The sequence below is a fragment of the Pygoscelis adeliae genome, unplaced genomic scaffold (assembly GCF_000699105.1).
Source record: "Pygoscelis adeliae isolate BGI_AS28 unplaced genomic scaffold, ASM69910v1 Scaffold60, whole genome shotgun sequence".
NCBI classification, from domain to species: Eukaryota; Metazoa; Chordata; class Aves; order Sphenisciformes; family Spheniscidae; genus Pygoscelis; species Pygoscelis adeliae.
In genome coordinates, this window is record NW_008823954.1 from 966,761 (window position 1) to 973,914 (window position 7,154).

The 7,154-nt window shown below is 40.6% G+C and overlaps 1 protein-coding gene across 1 annotated transcript in view; it reads right to left on the reverse strand.

Annotated features, from left to right (window-relative positions):
- MKL1 (megakaryoblastic leukemia (translocation) 1) overlaps positions 1–7,154 on the reverse strand; it is a 106,493-nt gene that overhangs the window by 65,649 nt on the left and 33,690 nt on the right. The gene's annotated exons all lie outside the window — the stretch shown is intronic.

The window sequence follows — 7,154 nt, forward strand, 5'->3', positions numbered from 1 at the left end:
ATATGGCTGTTCAAAAACAGTTTTAAGTGTTACTGGATCGTAGACTGTGTCAAAAAAAGTATTATTCTAGCACTCTTCCCTGTTCATAAGAAGAAAAAAATAATATTAATGACTCATTCTTTCAGTGGGTCAAACAGTCTGTTATAGAACAAAGCCAGGTCATATCAACAAACTATTCAGTCCATATCTTGACCGAACAGTGACCAACAGCAAAAGAATTTGCAAGATCTCCATATGGGATAATTAGGTAGTGACATGAATAACACAAAGGCTTCGGGGAACAAAAAAAGAGGCTACATAGGGAGATTAGGTTGAAGTAGATAATGGGAAGGAAACAGCAAGCTTTTGGAATCAGCAAATAAAGAAAACAAGTGAGTCAGATGCTGAGAGAGTCAAGGCAGCAAAAAGGACCAACTGACTCTTGAAGAAAAACGCTAATGAGGGAGCTCCCACTGCTAAGAGCTTGGTATAGACCGACCTGCACATCAGCTTCATTTTCAACAGAATGAAAACACGCAAACTGGCACAGGGCTGTTTCCAAAACTGTATTCTTGAATATGAATGTAGAATTTTGCCTCACTGTGTATGACCGCTTTCTGAATGACTGGGTCAGTAATACCATAGTTCTTCAAACAAGTTCAGTAGTCCAATGAGATATCAAATACATCAGTTAAGTTTCTGCTCTTATTTTCACATTTTTTTCTGGTTCTACTGCCTTTCTGAAATGTCTTTTCAGCCTGATTTTCACTTTTACTTTTTCTTCCTCAGCTGTCATCACTTGTATTGATTTTTTACTCTTCCCTTTTTCAGTTTGACAGGTGTGTATAATTTTTTCTGGTTAATACAACGTGCACCTCACTACTCATATAATTCCTGCTTCACTTATATTTTGTCCTGAAGAAACAGTCCCTCCCTGCTTAAGCTATTCTGCTCCTAGAATAGTAAAGTTGTATTCTCCTCCTCAGTTCTTTCTAAGATATTAACAATGTTTTCTCATCTTTAGTATCAAAGGTGTTGCTTTTTATGTGCCCAACAACATGGAATACAAACATTATTTCCTATGTCAACTACAGCTTCAGATACTGTTAATACTTCTTGAATGGACTCCAATTAGTACCCAAGCATTAAATAAGCACAGTCTTATGACCTGCATGCTATAAGCACGTTTGATCTATGGAGTGCAAGCTGTGTAAGGTCTATCAGGATAATTTATTTACCCAGCTTAGGCCATGATTCTCCTACTTCTTCAATGGCTGTTCAGAAACCTTGATGAGTTGACTGGGACAACTGTTTCCAGCTTCCATCTTTCCAATAGGGCTTCTGGAGATGAACATCAGGACAAAGAATCATAGAATAGTTTGGGTTGGAAGGGACCTCTAGAGATCATCTAGTCCAACCACCCTGCCGTGGGCAGGGACATCTTCAACTAGATCAGGTTGCTCACAGCCCCATCCAACCTGACCTTGCTCCAGGGATGGGGCATCCACCACCTCTCTGGGTAACCTGTTCCAGTGCTTCACCACCCTCAGCGTAAAAAATGTCTTCCTTCTATCTAAATCTACCCCGCTTTAGTTTATAGCCATCCCCCCTTGTCCTGTCACAACAGGCCCTGCTAAAAAGTTTGCCGCCATCTTTTCTATAAACCCCCTTTAAGTACTGATAGGCTGCGATAAGGTCTCCCCGAAGCCACCTCTTCTCTAGGCTGAACAACCCCAACTCTCTCAGCCTTTCTTCACAGGAGAGGTGCTCCATCCCCCTGATCATTTTTGTGACCCTCCTCTGGACCCGCTCCAACAGGCCTGTGTCTTTCTTATGCTGAGGGCTCCAGAGCTGGACGCAGTACTCCAGGTGGGGTCTCACCAGAGCAGAGGGGAGGGGCAGAATCCCCTCCCTCGACCTGCTGGCCACGCTTCTTTTGATGCAGCCCAGGACACAATTGGCCTTCTGGGCTGCGTGCGCATGTTGCTGGCTCATGTCCAACTTTTCATCCACCCGTACCCCCAAGTCCTTCTCGTCAGGGCTGCTCTCAATCCCTTCATCCCCCAGCCTGTATTGATCCGGGGGTTGCGCCAACCCAGGTGCAGGACCTTGCACTTGGCCTTGTTAAACCTCATGAGGTTCACACAGGCCCACTTCTCCAGCTTGTTCCAGGTCCCTCTGGATGGCATCATGTCCCTCAGGCGTGTCGACCGCACCGCTCAGCTTGGTGTCATCTGCAAACTTGCTGAGGGTGCACTCGATCCCACTGTCTATGTCACTGATGAAGAATTAAACAGTACCAGTCCCAATACGGATCCCTGCGGGACGCCACTCGTCACCAATCTCCATCTGGACATTGAGCCGTTGACCACTACCCTCTGGATGCGACCATCTAACCAATTCCTCACCCACCAGACAGTCCACCCATCACATCCATACCTCTCCAGTTTAGAGAGAAGGATGTTGCGGGTGACCATGTCAAAGACCTTACAGAGGTCCAGACAGACAACATCTGTAGCCCTTCCTGTGTCCACTGATGTAGTCACTCCACCAAGAAGCCTTGAGAAGTTAATCCTTTCCTCATCAGATGATTCCTAGCTCTCAACAGAAAGGAGATCCAATTTCAGTCTCTAAAAAGTCTCAAGTAGTCTGCCCAATAGACAACTTAATTACCTCACTAAGCCAAATAACAGTAGCAATCAACAGCAGCTGAAGTCACTAAATATTAATTTTTTTTGAGAAAAAAAATGTTGAACAATTTGGTCTCAGCATCAAGTAGCCATTTTCTTTATCTAGAAGCTTGTAATACACTTCCATTATTCAAGACTGATCTTTAAAACTTACTATGCACATGGTTCCATCCTGTTGTCATACTTAGTTTCCCCACCAATCTTGTGAATCCGTTTACGTAAATATCTGCCTGCTTCTTGCTTCATATTTTTCCAGCAGTGGTTGATCCAGGAGAAAAGAGAGCTGCCACTGATGGAAGAGGCGCAATAAATCTGTATCCCTCGTTAGGTATGCTAAGCTTGCCAGGAAATTGCTTCAACATTGCAGAATGCCACTGCATAATCTAGGACTAGGGTTAGCTGACTTAAGCAAAAGCTACATACAAGTACTCTTTAGTGGGAGAATCTCTCACGCTAAGAATTAAATGCAAGCCTCAGGAGTTTTCATAATTCAGAAGAAACGAGAAACACAGCCACAAATAAAGTTTTTAAAAATGTGATACTAATATGAAGGCTGTTTCCCTAATTTTAACAAGTCTTACTTAATTCTGTGAGTTTCCCCAGAATATCATGCACAAATTCAGTTACAAGAACCCTGAAATGTAAATTCCATGGCTCTTCCTTGTCTGCAAAAAAAATTAACAGAATTAGAAAATCTATTACAAACAAAGCACATTGAGGTAAACATCTTTTTCAGGCCTTTACGTAACAACTGTCATATCAAGGAAAAAAAATAATTTCTTTACAGCAAAGACAGATTAGATACTGTCTTGCCATACATATCCTGTTCAATACTAAACACCTTGCTAATGTCTAAATCCTACCTGCAAAATTCACAGACTGCAAGACTATGACTAGAGGAATGATGTATTGTGTCCAGACAACCTTCTGAATTGAGACAAAAACTATGTATTCCATATAAGAGGTAGCCCTGCCATAACACCTCTCTTGCCTTTCCTGTCTACCACAGGAGGTGGAAAAAACATACTTTGGTTCTCCAAACAACAAAGAATACAACCATATGTCAGAACTATAAAATAAAGGTCATACAGGATCTTTATAGACATACACAATCTTCACAGACATTTTACAAAACACAAGAGACTAAGTTAGGGAAATCAGCACCACAAATTCAGAAAAAAAACAGCAATTTCTAAAAAAAACCCCCCAAAACAACACTATATTATTGTTTCACTTCTCTCTTTCCAAGTCACTACTTGAGGAAAAGAAAAAGCATTTAACTTTCAGAAACAAGTCTGTCTTGACACTTTTGGCATTACATATGTGCTGCTTTTCAGGCAACGCTCTACAAGAGATTAAGAGTACACAAATGCAAACCCAAACTCCTAGGCTACTCCTCGTTTGTGGTCAGATCTTACCAAGGTTACAATCAGTCTCTGTTCCCATCCATAGAACAAAGGACATTCATATCTATACATATTTGTTAAGTTTCATGACTACAGAATGTTCTAAAGCCTCAGATAAAAATGCTCTACAGAAGTACACCATACTGTCATTAACAGATAATTCTCACTCTAGCATGTATTACACGTCAGAAATGCAACTCTGTACATATCTAAAAGGTAAGCACAGTATGACAAAAAGACCATAGTATTTAGGACAAAATCGTATAAACACAATTCCATTTTCATTCTCAAGGAAACAGTCTTTCAGGATACAAAACAAGTATTAGGAAGTTTCAAAGCAGAAGTGTTTTTCCCAAAATACACCATTTAAAATCCCTCCAAAGTATCAAGAATATGCTTCATCGAAAAATAATTAACAATAAAACCGCATAAATCAGCCAAAAGCTAAACAGAGGAAATTTATTTTGAACAAGTCCTAGATTTGACTGGGATTTTCTGATCTTCATGAGGCACTTAAATTTAACACTGGGGACCAACAAATGAAGAACAGAAAGATAATTTTATCTCTGATGAAGCTCTGAAGTGATCAGTATTTAACATCCAACTAGTAACCATCTGCAACCTGCACATGAAGTTACCACAGCGCTCTAATTTGTCTTTACTCAAAGTCACATAGCCTCCTGGCACTCCCTGTATAGTTCAGCGACCATGATTCACTAGCAAAATTTACCCATGGCATTTGTTTGGGGTGATACCTGATTGGAGTGTTGTCATCTGCATTTCTGGTTCCAGCAGTGTCATGTTGATCCTTTTCTCAACAGTTACAATCCCTTAAAGACCTCTCTTTATATATAGATAGATATAGATAGAAATATGTTAAAAAAAATCCAAGAGGACCTCTCAACTTTAATCTCGTTCAAAATTTGAAAAAAATTCTCATCTTTATATGATGAAAACTGTGCCAACTGAGAAAACTCAGTCTTTCAACATGCAGTTCTCTGCTTATTCACTACAGGCAAGTTGGAACAGCCCAGAATCAAATTACTGCTAGGAGAAAAATGAATACTCAAGGGGGAACGCAAGATGTATAGTTTGCAGAAGTAAGGTCCGCCCCTTGATGCTCTGTAAGTAAAAGGGAGGGGGGAGGAAGGGGTCAGAGACACTAGAACTGGCAGTTTTTTTCCCCTTTTAAAAGAGAAGGATGACGTCTTGGGTAGACTTTCAATCCCCTAAGGGGCTCTGCTGATGAGGCAATTTCATTCCAAGGACAAGGAGACCCAGTGTTAACATAAACATGCAGACATCCTCAGCTTTGAAACAACATGGCCAAAACCATATACATCCTGCTGATAGATCAGTCACTTTTCTTCAATCTTTACCACTCCTTTTAATAATTGCACTATTCCCCTGTTCCTATCAACTCCCCTTACTGACCACTAAACCCGAGCTACTGTAACAAAGGACTGGAACTTCTTCCAAATAGATGGTAGCATCTGTTTCTTAAAAACAAGCAAACAAAATGCCCTTTCTCCTTCAGACTTTTGCCATTGTGAATCACACCCGCCATCCAACCTGTCTAGAAGCTAAAAAAATAAAATTAAGCCATGTTTCCCACATCCAGATGATTAGTTTCAAATTATTTGGGATAGTGGACAAAACTTTTATAGGCAAATATTTCTTGAGTAAAAGATAAAAATAAAATTAAGTCTTTCCTCACTAGATGATTCTAGCTCCCAACAGAAAGGAAATTCAATTTCGGTCTCTGAAGAGTCTCAAGTAATTTGCCCAACAGATAATCTAATTATCTTAACAAACTAATTCCAATGCTGCTGTCCCCAGAGCAGCTTTCCCTTATTCCCCATCTTTCCCCAAGGCTCATTGTCATTTCTCATTAGGTCATCTGAGTAAGTAACTGCATATATTTGCACCAACCCCCAAAATATATTGAGCTCTGCATCAAAGATACACACCAATTTTTAGATTTAATATCCCTCTGCAGCAAGTCAGAATCCCTCTCCTGCCACAACAGTATTCATGAAGATGAGTAACTGGGTGTGCAAAACTGCTTTTGCACTGTTTTCTGACCCCTCCAATCTTAAATAACTTCAGGGCTTCTCTAGCACTCAGATGCAAGAACTCCCCAACAGCTGCTCAACAGCTGCGAGAAGAGCATGGCAGGTTTTAGCAACATATCTTCCTTCCCCCACACAAACACATCTGGAGCTTCAAAGGAGGCAGCAGAAACTCATTTGGCAGCTTTAAACAATACAGGAAAATCCCTTACAGTGATGATATTTTAGTATTTATCTGCTTTCCGTACTCCTTACATCACTAGTGTGTTGCAAAAGGACAAGAATTGGCTCATTTGGGCTTCTCTCATATTCACATGCCACCTATGCAGTCCTAGATTCGCAGTCAGACTAGGCAGAAATTGCAGGCCTAAATGTTCATTCTTGCTGTACGATCCTTATGGAAAGGAACTGCAGTAGTGCACTGTATCCTGAGAATTTAGACACCAGTGACACAAATATGTCACTTTAACATCTACCCTGAATATCCATATTCATCATAAATAAAGGAAACCATCAATTTTCAGCAGAATGTATGCTTATTTTTGTTGTGTAAGGGGAAGCAGTATGAGCAAAGTGGAAAGGAAATCTTTCCTACAGTGTCCAGGAACATCACTTAACTGAAGTACATACATGTGCACTGTCAGTGACCTTGAACAGACAGATGAAGTTTAAAGCATTAACCAGGATGTTGCTTATTTGACCAGCAAGGAAGATGAAGATTGCACTACCGAATGTCTTCCGACAGAGATTCCTTCATTATACTTTGTGGTAATGTATTGATTGTGGCAGAGGGAGAGTTACAGCCTGCAGAAGTGGCTGATAGTATCCCAATATAAATGAATTACAGAAAACTTGACGTTTTCATGAGGAAAGCCACACATTACAGAAGCAGGCTATCACCCAAAGCTAGGATTCAGTTTGCTAAGTACTAGCAGCAACTGACTGTTGTGAAATGGTGCAATCTTTCTTGCATGAAGCAGCCACTCACTGTTTAAGTAGAACAGACT